The 18,211-nt window shown below is 39.5% G+C and overlaps 1 long non-coding RNA gene across 2 annotated transcripts in view; it reads right to left on the bottom strand.

Moving 5' to 3' along the window:
• The window catches only part of LOC122805808, a 51,218-nt gene extending 33,283 nt beyond the window's left edge, over positions 1–17,935 (bottom strand). For both annotated transcript variants that reach the window (XR_006365453.1, XR_006365454.1), the window contains exon 1: positions 17,839–17,935. This is a non-coding gene — a long non-coding RNA (uncharacterized LOC122805808). The remainder of the gene's footprint in view (positions 1–17,838) is intronic.
• Positions 17,936–18,211: the final 276 nt, after the last annotated feature.

Genomic DNA, 18,211 nt, shown 5'->3' with positions numbered 1-18,211 from the left:
ATGAAGGCAAATAGATGTATTCAAAGAAAAATGTCACCACCTTAACATGAAGGTAGACAAGGATGGTGGGAGGCAAAAAAGACCGCAACACTGAATATATTCAAACATCTCCAGTATAAATGGTGATCCTGTCTTTGAAGAAAAAAGATCAAAAAGCACCATTTGGATATTAGCAAATGTTACAGCCACCAAAATACTATCTTCCAAGAAAGAAATATAAGGGCAGAGGAAGCAGCTGGTTTAGAGGGTGCCACACTTTTTCCCAGTATACAGTTTAAGTATCATGGTGAAGTAAAGTCCCTTCTGGGTGATATAAGATGGAGTACCACCTTTAGGAATTGATTCACTAGTAGCTAATGTATGGGGGAGGGTCTACAAGCAGACGGGATGGAATGGCTGAAACACATACGTGCGTACTGCATAACCAAGGTGTTGTCCATATAGAGTTGGGAAGCCTGATTTCCTCCTCTTTTTCAAAAGCCTTAAGGGCAGCGATTATTGTTAATGTCTCCTTCAGGTTGATGGCCATTTTTTTTTCTGATTGTGGGACCAACGCCCCTGAGCTAAAAATGCTGTTGCCTGTGACCTCTAGGTCAAGTCAGAGGCACTAATGGTCAAGAAATTAGAAAGTTCAGGCTTATCACTTTGCACCTCTGCATTTGATACAATCATAATTTTTTTTTTTCCAAATGAGGGGCAACACCAGGATCGCCATCTCTAGCAGTTACAATTGTTGGTGCCATGCCACCTTAAGGCTCCACTGATTTTTACTCCTATGAAACCTAGCCAGCATTACCATCATTACAGCTGGCACCCTGTGCCCCAAGGCCTTCAAATAGTCTCTGGTAATCATATGTTCCTTGTTGGCCTCCTGCAAAGAAAAAAAAAAAAAAAGTCTATGTGTGTCGAGTCTTGTCCTTGGGAAGGTACACAGCATTTTGTGCTCTGGATTCCCAAAGATCAGTGTTCTGTCTGAGGACATATTTAACTTGGGGGGGGGGGGGGGGTTCAGGGAAAGCTCTAAATGCTTAAAGAAATATGTAGTAATTTTCATGGCATTCAGCACTTGTTGCCATGTTTGGGCCTTCAGGAGGGCAGGCATCCAGATGAGGGCGTATCATCCTCAGGAAAGCTACTACCATGGCCAGATATTTCATAAATACTCTGAGTGCTGCATAGAACAAATTGCAAGAAAGTAAGTTGGCAATGCTGGTAAACACTGAACCTCAGAACTTTTCAGTCGTCTTTGTAGATCAGGACATGCAAGTATGTCTTTCAGGTCCAACTTCACCAGAAAGGCCATCAGAATAAGTGACTGCATGTGCAGCATCTTGAATATGGGCACCTTTAAGGTTGAAGTTGTGATAAGTTCAAAACTGGCCTCCAGGGACAGTCATTCTTGGGAACTACAAAGGTAAAAACCTCACTCTTCTTCTGGAACCACATCTACTGCCCCATGATCTAGTACTTTCGAAAACAGGGGCATAGTAAGATTCAGCTTCTCCTTTGGTACCTCAGACACTTCCATGAATGGAGGGAGGGATGGACTCATTTTATCCAGTCACCCTTAGTAATTATGCTCAGAACTGAGCTGTCTGTAGTTATCCTTATCTCTTGGAAGCAGCACAGACCATTTCCTAGTCCGACATGCTGTTGGGAGTGGTGGAGTGTTAGAGTTCTGAATCAATCCTGCTTAAAGGAAGAAGTGGATCCGCATCCTACTTGCGATTCAGTTTTTGCCCTTTTTCCTGCACAAAGTCTGCTTCACCCGTGTCCACTTACCCTTGATCTGCTGGCCCTTAGATTACAAACTACAAAGGATGTCTTAGAGACAATTTCTTCTGTATTAGGCAACCAACCTGTTATACTGTTCTGCACGTCTTGGCCTTTTTCCTCCAGTTTTTAAAAATGTCTTGCGACAATTAAAATGTCTTGGGACAATTTGCCAACATAGAAAATCCTTGTATAAACTGCAATTTAATACTGTCTCTGTAATATCGTATAAAAAAAAAAAAAAAAAAAAAAACACAACACCTTTATTGAATCATCACTTACGACATTGGCAAATCCACATTTATACAAAAGTAATCAAATTGTATTAAATTAACTAACAAACACTATACTTCACACATATATTATTTATACTGCAAAAATTTCAAGTTAAAAAACAAAATAGCAAAAATGTCAAGTTCGATATGTGCAATATAAACAGAATAAAGTTCGAGTGGATTATAAAAGAAATTCAAACAGAACGGATGCGGACACTTCTTGTACAGTATGCATTAGTTTTTGCAGGTACGAGTTGCACGTTATGAAGGTGTTAGCTGAGAACGGAGAAAAGGTAGATGGCCATCCCAAGTATGGGGGGGGCTTGAGGAGGAAGGCAGGACAGGGAAACCCATGTGAGGGTGGGTGTTCGAGGAGGAGTTTGATGGAAAAGGGGAAGTGGAGGATCAAATATAGTTGTGAAAAAGAGGTGGATATTGGAAGAATTTGCTTAAGTTTAGCCATATAGTTTTGCTATATATAAATCAACCAAAGCAATATTACATAAAGCAATTCCTGCCCCCCTTTTTAAGCAAGAAACATCTTTATTAAACCATTACTTAGGACATAAGCAATCATACATTTATGTACAAACCACACTGACACAATCCTAGATGTAAGCATTTTACATCACAAACCATACTGACACACTCTCAGTTGCAAACATTATACATCTCTTATAATCTACCCAATCATTTTCAGTCAAACATTACATAGCTCATTTAAGTCCTGCTTCTTTTAAACCCCATTCTTCCCATGTACGTATTGTTCCACAATTCCCATTTTTCCCCTATGCAGTTTGCTCCTACTGTTTTCTAAATTCCAGTTGTTTTCTCTCTGTTATTTTATTACTTCTAATATAGTTGGTTTCTATTTTGATTGGGAAGGGATGATTATGCCATTCCCTGGGGGGAAGGGAGGAGTCAATATGGGCATTCCTCAAGGTTATTCCTGGTAATCATGACTGAGCTGCAATAGAGGCAAGACAATACGTAGCATGCCCATCCTGTGGACGTCATCCATGAAGATTGCGGGTTGGTGGTGGTGGGGGGGGACAGTATCTTGGTTGTTCCATGTGTAAAAATCCCTAGCTGATGGTGCCAGCCATGGCCTCCCAGAATGTCCTTAGGTTGCATGACCAGCCCCAGCTATAATCAGAATATCTCCAGGCACAAGGAGAAGCTAATAGACTTTGCATAGACATGGGGCACTGGGTAGGAAGACCATAGGATGGCGCAAGTAATCAAAACCCAAACAAAAAATGCTCAAAAAATGTGCTGCTCAGCTCCTTGAGAGAGCTGAACAAATTGCAGGATCTGTTGATTTAAGTGACTTATCCTGTATTTCTGCACATAAATCAAACTGCATAAGCTCCCTTCCTTGATATTTTATTACACAAGTTTGGCAATTTATTGCCTTGAATGCCAAAGCAGCCCAATTACATATCTTAACAAAGCTGTCCAAGACTGGGCTCTCACTGTTGTACAGAAAGGTATTCTGGCCCATAATCAACTTACTTCTCTTAAACACCTCCAAAGAAATCACCACAGGGTTCATCACCAGATTTTTATACAGGAATTGCAGAGTCTGCAGGACCCTGTAGAACCTGCCCAGCTTCTTGACAACAGGGGTTGTTAAGAATCCAGATGTAAGAAAGCCATTGTGATGGTGTCAAAAGCATCAAATACCAGAGGCATGGATGTGAATTTAGGTTCCTCCAGTCCAAGGAGGTCAAGCATCAAATACCAGAGGCATGGATGTGAATTTAGGTTCCTCCAGTCCAAGGAGGTCAAAACCTTTTTGCTGTCCAATATTTCTTTTGTCTCCTCCTCAAAATGTTCACTCATCCACGAGGGTGTCAAAGAACACATTATCCTATGGGAATCTAGAACAAAAAAAAAAGAAAGGAGACTCCATCTGATTTATACCAAAGGGGTATGCCATTTGTGTAACCAAAGTCTTCATCCTCCTCTTTAATCGGAGGAGGAGCTATCGTCTGTACTGTGAGGGGCAGCCTTTTTGTGCATGGCTTGCTTAAGGGAAGTGGAAGCCATTCAGGGAAAAGTACTGATGTCAAAAGATGTCAAAAAATGCCTTAAATTCCTAATGTTGAGCTACATACATTTTTCTCAGTTTATCACCCTCTCCCCATATTCTATAGATGTTAAAGATAGAGGGTTGGGTTCTTCCTCTTGAGAGGAAAAAAAAAAAAAACACACTATAGGCCAGTGGTCAAGGGCCTGCTCTTTTAAGGAAATGTAAATGAAGTGCACTTTTACTTCTTCTTTGCACCTAGTCAAGAAAATGTCCTAGGTGACTACTCATGGGCCATCTCCAGATGGTCTAGGGAAAGGTTAGCAGACATGCCTGACACCACTGCCAGGAAATGGAAAATCACCTTGCTGGTTGAGGCATACTCAGTCATATGTGACAAGATGATTCTTTTCTCCCTTGCATCTCAAAGATATCCTCTGTCCCTCAACCGTCTTATGCGGGTGCTCTTTCTTGTGGACTTTTAGGAGGAAGGCCTTCCCCTGAAGAACTGGAAGAATGTTTGGATGCCAGCATTTAAAATTTCATCTGCGTCAAAAATGCTCTTAATATATTATATTCCTTTATTCTGACTACGTATACCTCTTACAATCATTTCTTTCTTTGATATGGATAGCAGGTCTCCATGGCATTTAAGAAGCGTGTTTTAAGAATCAAGACAGTACAACACTTTCTCCAAAACTGTGACAGGTAATGCTTTAGAAAAGACATTTCTTTATTCTGACAATGTATCGCTTACAAAAATTCACTTATTTCTTTTGTATGAGCAGCCTTACAAAACACCTATTTCTTTTGTATGAGCAGCATACCTCCAAGGCAGGCTTTTGAGTGCTAAGACAGTACAATGACATTTTCCAAAACCAAAGAAAAGAATGTCCAGGAATGTGCTTTCCCTGTTAAATGATTGTCTTTATAAGGGATTTAATACCTTCAATAATGACAGCTCTGCAGTCCTACACGAGGCATACCCTAGGAACCACAGCAGGCTCCCTAAAAACTTAACTTGCAAAGAACTTCAAAACAACAGACAGCATAAGTAGTATAAAATATACAAATCTTCTCCAGTGAGGCATTTACCTTTTGAAAGCTCTCAATAACTGCTGTGGGGCAACAGGCTGAGCATGAATGACCATGCATCTACATTCCAAGAAGTGCAGGCATGTGGCAAATAAAAAAAAAAAAACATGAGGATGGAGTGAATGGCAGTTCCTCTTACCTGGTACACAACTGTGTGCCCTTACACAGAGGGGACATCAGCCTGCTCGCTTGCATAAGCAGAGCTCGGGAAGTTGGGCTGGTCATGTAGGCATTAGCCTGTGGCTGAATGCCATGCGTCATGAACAGCATAACTGTGACCTTTACGAAAAGCATCCTACAAATGGAGGAAGATGCAAAGATATCAGGTTAGGCAGACCAAGATGTGCGCTAGCATCTTAAAATATTTGCTGATGAATAAGCAGCAGTGAAGCTTAAGCAGAGCAGACATAACATCATAACATAACACAATGAATAGCTAAGCTACATAGATATACGTTAGGATATGTGTATTTTTGTATTCAACTGGCTATTACTGTTATTCTACAAACTCGTTTGTTTCAACAGAATTATTTTTGCTTTTTTTTCATTTAAATTCATATGCATTCTGGTACATTCTATTGTTCTATTTAGTAATGTTCTAATTGATGAATTATACAAGTGCTTTACTGTGTTTAAGCCTTTTGAACCTTGAAGGCATATGGAGAGGTGCTAGTTCATTGTTGTTTTTTTTTTTTGTTTGTTTTTTTGTTTGTTTTTTTACACATTGTTCCTGGTTTTTAATAATGTTGCAGTTTTCTGCCAAATATTTCTAAACAGTTAAACTACAGAATTCTGTACTATCTGCAGGTGGTTAAGTTTAGTCTGGAAGCCCAAGGAAGAGGGCATTATGGTAGTCCAGTTGAAAGGGTATGGAGTCATGAACTGTAAAAGGAAATAGAAGTAATTCCAGCAGACATTACCACTAGTCAATAAAATGTATTTGGAAAGAACTGGGGCTGTGCTGAACGTAAAAAAAAAAATGACAATTTAGAAATATTTCAGCATCCAATCACTTTTGATTTAACTTCAGGATATTAATATATTAACTTCCTCGACACAGAAAATCAAGAAATTCAAGTGGTCAGTGAAGAAATTGCAAAAACAGAGAAAACCGATAATGACACTACTTCACAAGCAAAGTACGTGTGCCTCTACTGACAAACTGCAAATGTTGGCTAGCTCAAGCAATACACAGCTAAACTGTGTTTTAGAGAGTATACATTCTATTTTTATTAGATTATTATTTATGAACACATTCTTAAAATCAGCAAGTGTCTGGGCCATCTCTGGTACCAACATTGACTACAAAGTACAATGAACTGCCATCATCTTACAAGAGATAAAACCCAAAGAACGGTTACGGTTTACTGCTGTCTAATAATCACAAGAACTTTTACACACCTGCTCTCTGTCAGCAGTTCTTGTAAATTCATATTCATTAGCTCATTAATGCAGTCTATCTTCACCATCTACTGTCCCCTTTTGTCTATTGATTTTTTTTCCATTAACAGCTTCTTGTCCAATGAAGCCTTTCTTCACATTATGTGGCCAAAGTATCAGAGATTTAGTTCTACTATTAGGCACTCCAGTTAACAGTCTGGGATTATAGTCTATTTTATATATCCGAATGCTTAAATGTTCGAATCACTAAAGATCGAACTTTAATGATCGAACATTTAAATATCCGAATATATTAAAAAAAAAAAAAACTAAACAAAAGAAATTAAAACTAAAGGGTGTAGGTAGGGGGGCAAGCCCCCCTGCATCCCCCACACCCCCGCTACTTAAATATACCAACTCCAAGATCACGCTACAGTGTAGGGAATGGGAAATTTTCCATTTCTGCACTATAGCACACTGAAGCTTGCCCCCTTGCTTAAACCCTTTTTTTTTTGTTGAATATTAATTTTTAATATATTCGAACACTTAAAATGTTCGATCACTAAAGTTTGATCTTTAGTGATTCGAACATTTAAGTGTTTGAATATAGACTCTGGGATTATTGTCTCAAGCACTGACTGATTAAATCTTCTATCAGTCCATGGAATTCTCAAAAGTTTTCTGCAACATGCCATTCAAAAAATGATTTATTGGTGCACAGCCTTTCGTATAATCCAACTCTCACAGCCATTTTATTAGTAGAAAAAATATATAGGTTTTGACTATACAGATAGTAACAGCTTGCTCATATCCTCCATGGCTTTTCTCCCAAGAAGCAAGCATCTTTTTATTTCATGGTTACAATTACAGTTCAAGATCCTTGAGACAAGCAAAAATAAAACATGGTACTGCCTTCCCTTATCTACCTATAGGCAAAGAACAAACAGGGCTAGTCTTATTTAATTGCGATTGGGAGCAGCAAGACAGCTTTTGCACTCTCTGCTTCTACCTGCATCAACAGGCTATCAGCTTCTCCTGAGTTTCAGCCAGAGTGATGCCATCTGCATATCTGTGACCCCATCCAAGGGATTTTGATTCGAGTTGAGCACCTGATTCATGTATTCTAGCATTTCATGTGGTAAATTCAATGTATAACTCAAGTAAGGTGACAATATATATCCTTGTTGCACTCCTTTCCCCGTCTTGAACTACCCAGTTATTCCATTTTCAGTTTTAGCCAATGCTTCACGTTCTGCATACAGATTCCACAGGAAGCAAATAAGGTCACCTTGTATCCCCCATTTCTCTAAGAACATGCCATAGTTTGTTATGGTCCACAAAGTCAAGGGTTTTAGAGCAGATGATAAAGCAGAAGTACACATTTGTTTTGGAAGTACTTGGCTTTCTGTATGATCCACTGGATACTGGCAGTATGACCTCCAAGACCTCTTTTACTTCTAAGACCAGTCTGTATATCTGGAAGCTCTCCTTCCATATGTTACTGGAGTCCATCTTGCAGCATTACCTTAATAGGGTGTAAGGAAAGTTCAAATGTTCAACAAGTTCTGCACGCTTTACCAATGCCCTTTTTTGGACTGGAATATAAACCAACCTCTTCCAATCTAATGGCTACTGTGTTTCACGAATTTACTGGCAAACTGCATCATTTTGCAGGATGTTAATTCAGTTGGAATCAATCACTCCCTACACAATTATTACTGGCAAGTCTTTCTAGATTCCATTTCTAATGATTTTAACTTCTTTTGAATTTGTTAACCAGGAATATGGAAAAGTCCTAGATCTTTTTTCAGCCATGACCGAAAACAAATATGCATATTGTTCAAAAGAATAAAATACAGCAGCGAAATGTACAACTTTCAAGCATTCAAGGCTCTCCATGATGTCTGGCTCCAGATCAGAGAACGTAGCACTACTTGGCCTTAAATACTTCAGCTATCCCACTAGAATAACAATTCTCATACTCCGTAGCCTGTAGGCTGCTCCAAGGTAACCTGCATCTTGCTTTTCAAACCAAGAAAGACCCAGTCCTACTTGACCTTTTATTTCTTTATGAAACCATCTATTTCTTTATGCAACCAGTGACTCTATGAACTGCCTTACTAGGGATTTAAACCTACAGCAACAAACAAGATTCATTGGAGATAGGCTCTTAAATCAATGCACTCCCAGCTTATGGAATAAGTCACCACTACAAGTCAAAAGTACTACTTTGGCTACCTTTATGGCTAGTCTTGATGGCTGGCTAGACACAAGTTTACAATCAGGACACACATGTACAGCCATGCTCGATTTGGGCAAGATCAAGTGCTCGAAAAGAGCAAACGTTCTGAGTCTCCTGAAAAGTGTAAAAAGGCTAGACATCTTACGCTCCTCACGATCACTTAGCTAAACTAGGTTTCTATTTATGCACCACTAATCTTGAGGCTCTTATACAGTTTTTTTCTGCATACTCCTGCCACCTCTTTAATACTGTCTGCAAGGTCCCACCCACCTTGGTCTTTTATCATGCCCATTTTTCCCTGAAGTTTCTCTTGATATTCTTCAAAAGAAATCTTGTGTTTTTCCTATCCTATTACATTTCAATGAGCAGTGCAAAGAATTGGGAGACCATTTCTACTCCTCTCTTCTTGCTATACTCTAGCTTTGCTCTCCATTTGACATTTTACCCCAATATCCATCACATTTTCATCTCCTTTCCTCAACCACTTCTAAATCCTTCAGAGAGAGACATCTCCCCCTGTTGATCTTTGCTTTGTTTGTAATATTTTCTCTTGCTACACCCTGAATAATACCAAACTTTTGTCCACAATTCTTCAGACACTCCATCTGCCAGGTGTAAAACTTTAATTGTTCGTCATCTGCACAACATATTAATTTGGAATATACTTGAATGTGCATCAAGCAGACCCTTCTTACTTTAGTATGATTTAAGAAGTCGAGTCTGAACCACAGACAAATGCTGTAATTGCTAAGAACCAAAAGTCAGGCTCATCTCTGTGTTAACCATCTGGTATCATCCATATTTAAAGTGGTTTGTATTAAGATGTTAAAATGGAGGGTTTGCTTGGAGCAATAAATTATCGTGACAGAATTCTAGTAGTATATCCTGCTTCATTTTGTACTGCAAGGCCAGACTTGCACATTATCCCAGTTGGCAGATTTCCTCCTCGGTCTTTGTTTGAGCACAACCTTGTATCCTTGTAATGTTGAATGGCTTGCCTTTGAGTCTGGCCATCCTCATTCTCTCATTTTTGCATTGGAAAGCCACATTCAATGACACCCTGTCAATTAACAAAAACTACTCCATTTCTTCTGCAAGAAGTAGAAGAGGATATTATTATTATTATTATTAATTATTATCTTATGCAAAATGACCCATACTAGTCCATTTAGTTATATTCCAAGTACCAGTGGTATATAGGTTTTTGCAGCACTGGACTTTCTATTCATTTGTGAGCACCTCAGCAAATATAGACAGTCTCTTGGCTTTAACCAATCAGCTTCATAAACTTTAGCAATACTCAAACCGGTCATCTGCTCCTCCCTAGTACTACAGTTAACATCTGCAGAACTGAAGGTCTCACCTTCCAATGTCATCTTGACATGGCCCTACTTGTGTTTGTCCAAAGGTTTACTCAGAAAAAAAATACTGGAGTAGATTGCCATTACCTTCTCTAGTGGGCCATTGTTTATGCTGATCTCTCGAACATGGCCCTATGCAGCATAGCTTATAGCTTCACTGAAAAATACAAGCCCCTTCACCGCAATAAGGTAACCATCCAAAATTGATGGTACTTTCATATAACTGCTAATTTTACCTTCTCAATGCTGAAGAATTCTGAGCACAAGGAAACCCTCTGAAACCATACAAAAGTTTATTCACTCCTGAGTTCATGGGTCATCCCAAAGGTTGCACAGTGACAATGGGGGAGAAATTCAACAAAGACAATGCAAGATATGACACAGAATATTGAGAAGCGCAACTCAATAAATGCCTAAAAAAAACAGGCATTCTTTTATGCAAGAACAAGGCTTCTGGCATTTCCACACTGCCCTGACTTGTATATACCAATTATATGGTCATGAAACAGTGGGGGGGGTGAAAAAATACATTGTGCGAGCTGACAGTGTACTGATGTGTAAGTGCATGCATTTTTAACAAACTGAGATTAAAGGTCATAGATGAAAAGCCACTTGATTAGCCAATCCTCAGAATGCAGGTGTGTTGCTCATGCACTAACAGATTATTAGAAAGACATAAGCAAAATCTCATAGAAATTTTGTTAGAGCCTAGAGAGAGCAACATGAGCATTTGGGAAGCTGCCGTGGCTGGGCTCTTACAATAAGTAATTCAGTTAGTGTATGTATAAAACCCAGATCATCCATTAGTGTTAACTGATAAACCTCCAATATTGGAGTGTAGTAACATGAGTTCTGGGGTACACACTTCTTCCCTGCATGGTGCATGTACTCCATTTATTAATGTAAAATGTCCAGACAGATTTCTAGTGTCTTAAATGAGGAGTCACAGCCTTTAAATGAAAGATATAAAAATGTGGACAAGGATGTACCATCAACAGAAAGGCTGTGCATCATGGAAGGATCCTGGAGATGTCACGGGACAAGATGGTGTACTCATCTTTATAACATAAAGGAGGCATATGTGTGTAACCACATTACTAAAGGCAACAGCAGCACACAAGATGGTGACAGAAGTCTGTCTTGAAAGTTGTGCTTTACAATTGTTATCACCAACAGGGCAGAACAAGACTTTGTAACCAAAGATCATATAACAGACAGCGAGTGTGAAGCAGAGTTAATAACAGTGATGTAGGATGCAGCACACATGCATCATCCCTCTACACTATGTTTAGAACAAATGTCTTCATCTTAAATCACAGTGAACCAACAAATATTTTGATGGATAAAGTAGTTACTACCACAATGTAGAAACTATTGGGTATGTAGAAAGGAATAAATGTAAATACCAAACCTGGTATAATGTGCAGTGCACTAGATCAGATGAAACTGCCAGTATAGGATAAGCTGATTTGTTAAGAGTCAAGAGTCTGCAACGAACCCGAGGATGATAGAGAAGATGAACCAGATCCAGATGGGGATATGGTGGAGTGGAGGATGCTTGCTTTTCATGATGATAAACAGTTTGAACTAAGCAAATGATGGTGTAAAACAGTCTATGAACAAGCTGCATGTATCTGAAGTGTTTCCACAATGTACGTTAAAAGGAAAAAAAAAAAAAAAAAGGTACTTTTCTGTTATCAGGGCAACACTATAAATGCACTAGCTGGCGCTTGTAATTTTCACACAGCTGTTAGCGAGGGTTCCGATCACCAGCTAGCACATTTATGGTGTTGCCCCGATGGAGCTGCATCACTTTTCTGTGTGCTTTATTTTTATTTTTTTTTTTTGTACTTCTCTGTTATCAGGGTGTGTATGCCTAGCTACACAAAGTCTGCAAGCTGTAATGAATTGGCCAGGTAAGAGTGAACCGCTCTGATGGTGCCAAAAGGTCAGCTTCCATGCTGTTGTGTGACAGTGTGGTAGGCTGTCCACAGACAATAACAGTTCTGCTGCAACAACAAATAAAATGTCCCAAACTCTTACAACAAAACAAGAAAATACCAGTGAATAACAGCTCTACTTTCCACCAAAGACTTTTTAATGTACAAACAGAATTTCTCTTAACGCCTCGGCAACAGCCTTTACAGAGTAAAAAACTTTTCCTTCTAAAATTCTTCCATTATAAACCCTCCTTAACACATTCCATTTCAATTAATTAATTATATTACAAATTGATAAAATACTAAATTGATAAAATACTCTTCAATCATTATTTAAAGTAAAATAACAGTTTTGCTATTTACATAGTTCCTGAAGGACTGTACAGCCAGAGGTTACAGTCCTCAAACCTATGCCTCAGAAATCAAGCGGTGTTACATTTTGACATTGTAAGCATTGCTCTTTGCGTGACCGCAAAAAAAGACAGATTTTATTGAAGATAAGTGATATGCACTAGCCAGATTATATTCAGGAAATTATTTTAATATCAATACAGCCGTATTGGGAAGTAATACTTTTTTGTTCGGGTACACACATCATATTACAGTGTAGACTTTCTCAAGCTACAAATGGTGTTTCATACCTCTCAACTGTCCATATTTTTGCCATATTTCTGGTGTGTTCCACATCAAATTTGTGGGGGTTTTTTCAGTGACTGAAGTCCGTAAATAATGACATGCATTAGAGTTTGTCTGCATGTGAATGACACTACCAAAGCGATTTCCTTAGAGATAATCCGGGCTGGGAGCAGACTGGTTACCTGATGAGTGCACTAGCTCAAGAGAAGTAAACTGAAGAGCTTTGCACACGCCACCACTAGGATAGTTTGCTGAAATTCAGAGTAATGTACCAGACACACAGAAGATAAAACAGCTGTGTGAAAATTACAAGATCCAGCTAGCGCATTTATAGCGTTGCCCCGATAATGGAAAAGTGCCGAAATAAAACAAACATACAGGCCTTGTACCCAGAGCTCATTAAATGATAAAGCTCCAATAAACCGGATAGATTCTTAAAAATGCTCTCATGTGCTCTTAACTGTTTCCAAGTCAAAATTGGTGGAAGATGCACTCCATGGATATTAGGATAGCTTTCTTGTAAGGAACTGAGCTATCATGTCATAGCTACATGTGGTTTCCCCATGAAACAAAATGTAAAGGCACATTGTGGAAACTAAAAACATATGCCGAATTGCCAGATGTTTCACTTTTGCAGCAAAAATATCAAAAACATCAAGCTTAGTATTAGATACTGCAATCTTATCAGTGGCACAATAAAGACACCAGGGTGAGTATAATACTTGCCTCCCATACCGAGGACTTTATTTTTGGGGGGGGGGGCAAAACAATTTCCTTCAACTGTAAACCTCCTCCCGTCTCCCAGCTAACCATTTAAATATGCTCTCAGATTACACAGGAGTAAAATCATTCCTGATTCACTGGCAAGGGACTTGGGTTCCCTTGCTAGCTGCCTATACTGTATATGCAACAAAAAAGCTAAGCTTCACCCTGACTCTGTAGGCCTCACTAGGGCTATCCAGCCTTAGGCTTCCCTCACTAGCACAGCAGTTACTCAAATGAGGGCAAAGACAGTTCAAATACTTTGGGTTGCGAGACACATGCTCACCATCTCTATCTAGTACAAGTCATGCCATTGTACAGAATAGCGAGTGTGTGTGTGTGTGTGTGTGTGTGTGTGTGGCACAACAGGTTACACACACGCCTTTGGTACAGAAGGCTGTGGATTCTATTCTCGTTCCAAGTAGATTGTTTGCCGACACTAAAGTGCAGCATACAGAGGGTGTTGCTCTCCTTATAGTGCCGTCCTTTGGATGAGACATTAAACCAAGGCCCCATCTGAGCTGGTAGTAGCTCAGGTAGATATAAAAGATCCCACAGAATCTTTCAAAAAAGTAGGGAAGTTACCCAATACCCTGGCTAAATTCCCCCTAGTAGTATAAATACTACCTTGGGTATCTCCCCTGAAAAGATACAAGCCTAGTGTGACTAACTCAGTCAACAAAGGATGAATAAATAAATGTATAAAGTAAACACAAAGTGCGACGAAACTAAATGAAATCAGAACATATGCATGAAATTCCACTCTTCAAAGCTAATTCTGTATATTGATATAGTACTTGAAAACCTGTGTGATGGAGGGACTAAAGCACACATTTCAACATTCAGATAATAGAAAGGAAAAACCTCACCCATGTATACTTGCAGTCAAAAAGAATTCGGAGTTGTGTGCTCTAGTGTAGTAGGAGAAATTATCAAAATGTAACCGAGATGTTGCGTATGGCCTTTATTTTAGAGCACTGTCTGGGTGATGTATGTGGATGGTTTGATGATAGACTAATCAAAACCTCAAAATGCTCAAAACTTAGAAGATAAAACCCAAATACTAGAATCTTTTTTTTTTTAATCAACCCCCCCCCCACAAAACACACAGTACACCTGATTTTGCAGGAGTGAATGCCCCCAACACACACACCACCACAGCCCCTGCCAATTATCTATTACAGATCCTGGCAGAAACACTGTTCTGTCTCTTTTTGCCACTTTGATCTTGTCCAGTTAGAGTATTTGGTCTTGATATTTTAAGTTTCAAGCTTCTAAAGTAGAATCATCTGGATACATGCTTACCATCACATGTGAGGATTAACTGCCTCACTGGTGAAGGAAACTAGGGCTGCTGATTAATAGGTGTTAACATGTACGATTAACACAGAAAAATTAAATCGGCAATTAAAATATTTAATGCAACAGCTGCATGTGTTATTTAATTCACGCATTGTTAAGTAAGCAGCACCGGGTCAGTTTCACTTGATTGCTTCTTGTGGAATCAAAGGTGGAGTGAACTATTTTGAATGGAAAGTTTGATTTTAAAGCTAGTGATATCATGGTTTACAAATATTGCAAGAAAGAGTTTAAATATCATAGCAATTTGTCCTTTATCACCCGCGAACCAAGCATGCATTTATTGCTCACGAAGAGCCATCAACATCAACTAAAGCTGAATCAGCATGTCACCCAGAATATATTAGTTGAACTTCAGGAGATGGTAAAACCAATGGATGAAGGGAAATACAACACCACCATTGCAAGATGGATTGCTGAGAATAGTTGACCGATTAACATGGTCACTGATGCATACCGCTAGATGTGTACCGCTAGGACATTGTTCATGTTGCCAGTAAAACTCTGCCATATACTTTGCCTTCCAGGTCCATCATTAGCAATTGAACGGACACTTTGTACCAGAGAGAAAATAAGGCAGGTTATGGTATGAATTGAATTTGTAGCTTTAATGGGTTACTATTGTCGTCCATGGCTAATGACAGCTACCTTAGTGTTACTTGTATTTCATTGACAAAACGGTGTTTCTCACTGCTTTGCACTGTGCGGTAAAGTAAACTGGAGAAGGACACTATTCAGAAATCTGTACAAAGCACTTTTCATCAGTGGTGAGATCATGGGGAATTTATAAGAAAGTGACTACTTTTAGCACGGACAACGCACATATGGCAGCTGCTCTAGGAAGACTGCCATTTCAAAACATGCCCTATGCAGCACACAGCGTTAAGTTGTCTATAAATAAAGCAGTTGTAGTGTCTGGAATTGAAGCCCTCCTGGCTAAATGCTGCAAAGTTGTGGGACACTTTAAACACAGTCCTGAGACAAGTGTTGAGTTGACAATGCAGCAGGTGCAACTGTATCAGACAGGAGAAGTTAATTTAGGATGTACCCACACACCGGAATTCATCTCTTCAGAAGATCAAATTGCTTCTAAACAAAAGCTGTGCTGAAAACTCTAGCACAGCCAGACCATAAACACAGGCTCACTCTACCAATGGAGAGAGAGAGAGTGGGAGAGTTAATAGCCTGATTAAATTGTAACCATTATTCTAAACCTTTTGGTTTAAACACTTGGGCTTCAGGCCAGCTGTTCTAGATTAGGAAGGTTTGGGATCTACACTCTTGTGGCAGAAGAGGTAGCTTACATCCTTCTAAGCTGGGAATTGCTGGTTGAAGGATTAGTGTGCGTCTGTTATTCTAGAAGTGTCTTAGTTCTGTCTTAAAGCACATGTGCTTCAGGCCAGCTACTTTACATTAAGAAGTTTTGTTAGTAGCCTGATTAATGTTATTTTAACCCTTTTAGTTTAAGCACTTCGGCTTCAGGCCAGTTATTTTACATTAAGGAGGTTTGTGGTCTACACTCTTGTGGGTAGGAGATGGTAGCTTCTGCCCTTCTGAGCTGTGAATCACTGGTTGAAGGCTTATCGTGCCTACTTATTTGAACAGATTTTTTCCTGAAATTAGTGCACTTTGTTTGCTGTAGCACAGACTAGATTCAGACCTGTTTGTATATAGCACTAAACTAGGCATTTTTTTTTATTGGAAAGGGTCCCCCTGCACCCTACTGGCAGGAGTGTGCAGTTAGAACTCATCTGATTAAAGGTTGCTAAAACAGGGCTCAGTTTTGAGCTTTTTATTGGTTAATCTGTTTAGATTAGTCTGCACTTGTCTGATGCATAGCACTGCGTTTGTGCATCTTGCACTGACGCACAGCAGAAGAGCACCATTGTTGGCTATAGACGCAAACACTTTTGCCTGCAAATTTTCCCTTGGTATTCTGCTGGTGCTCCATTAGTGAGTTCTTGTGACTGTCCCTCATTGACAGGTGATACACTCAGTGTAGCAACTGAGGTACCAAAACAGATCCTACCACTAGCCCTTTGTATTTTTTGTCCACTACTCCTGTCATCTGCTTTACCTGTTCCTTTCTGTCCTCTCCCAGTTTTCTGACCACAACAACTTACTTATTATGGATGGACAATTTCCCACAATTTCTCCAGCCAGCCTAATTGACATGGACATCCTGAGGCAATGTAGCAATTGCCTCATATACACTGACAACCCACTTCTTTTAGTCCACAAATTCATTATGTGACAGGTGCATCTATATCAAAAACTTAGAATCCAGACTCTCTCACTCACCAGTCAATCCATCTGATACTAAGCAGGTTGTCAGCATGCACATCCCACCTCCTGCACCTACCAAACCAACAAAATATAAACCTACCTATGCTAAGGTCCTTCCAAGAAGCTTGCATCAGAGATCTCCCAAACACAAGTATGCTTTACATAATACATCCTCTGCAGAACATAGTACGCAATATATCACACATCAGTGTCTCACCAGTCAAGCCCCTAAGGCATAACACAAAAACAAACATCTAAGTCATAGGCGACTCAATTGTGAGACACACAGATGTCCCTCTCACCAGGCTGGATAAGGAAAATGTCATGGTCAGCTGTCTGTCAGGTGCCAGGATCTGCCACATCACACACACACACACACACACACACACACACACACACACACACACACACACACACACACACACACACACACACACACACACACACACGTTTCTCAACAAGAGGCACTGTTATGATTCAGTCATAGTCCATTGTTGGTGTGAACTTGAGACATACCTCACTGTACTATATGAAGACAGACATGAATGAGTGAGCCATTTCCAATGTTATAGTGGTCATCAAACCCATTCATCTTCTAGTCACATAACTAATGCAAGAAAAGTTTAAATGGTTCATTTTAAGTGGTCAGTGTCATTTTGTTTTCACGTTTAAGAAAAAAAAATGAATCCAAACCTACCTGGTAAGATAGTTTTGCACTTGATTTCATTCCCCAAGAAGTTTCACTCTTGCCTTTGTACTCCCTTGGTGCCCATTCAGGGAATTCCTCTTTCTGTTGTGCCTTGAATAAATGAAAATGGAAATCTTAACATTACTGCAATCCTCAAAACACAAGAAAATCAAAAAATTCTTGTATACTGCAACACTTTCAAAATTATTAGCCAAGTAGCACACAGTCACTACCTTTACTAACACTGGTAAATGAGGTAATGCCGGCTAAAAGAGGTCCAGGTATAGGAATATTTACAGGACAAACTGAAAATATTACGTGGAATCTCTGGTAATAAAAAGGTGGCCTTCTGTCCACATTACTGAATACTCCTCACTGGAGC

Source organism: Protopterus annectens, chromosome 7.part0 (genome assembly GCF_019279795.1).
Source record: "Protopterus annectens isolate FY-2018-M chromosome 7.part0, PAN1.0, whole genome shotgun sequence".
NCBI classification, from domain to species: domain Eukaryota; kingdom Metazoa; phylum Chordata; order Ceratodontiformes; family Protopteridae; genus Protopterus; species Protopterus annectens.
This window is presented reverse-complemented; position numbering and strand designations above follow the sequence as displayed.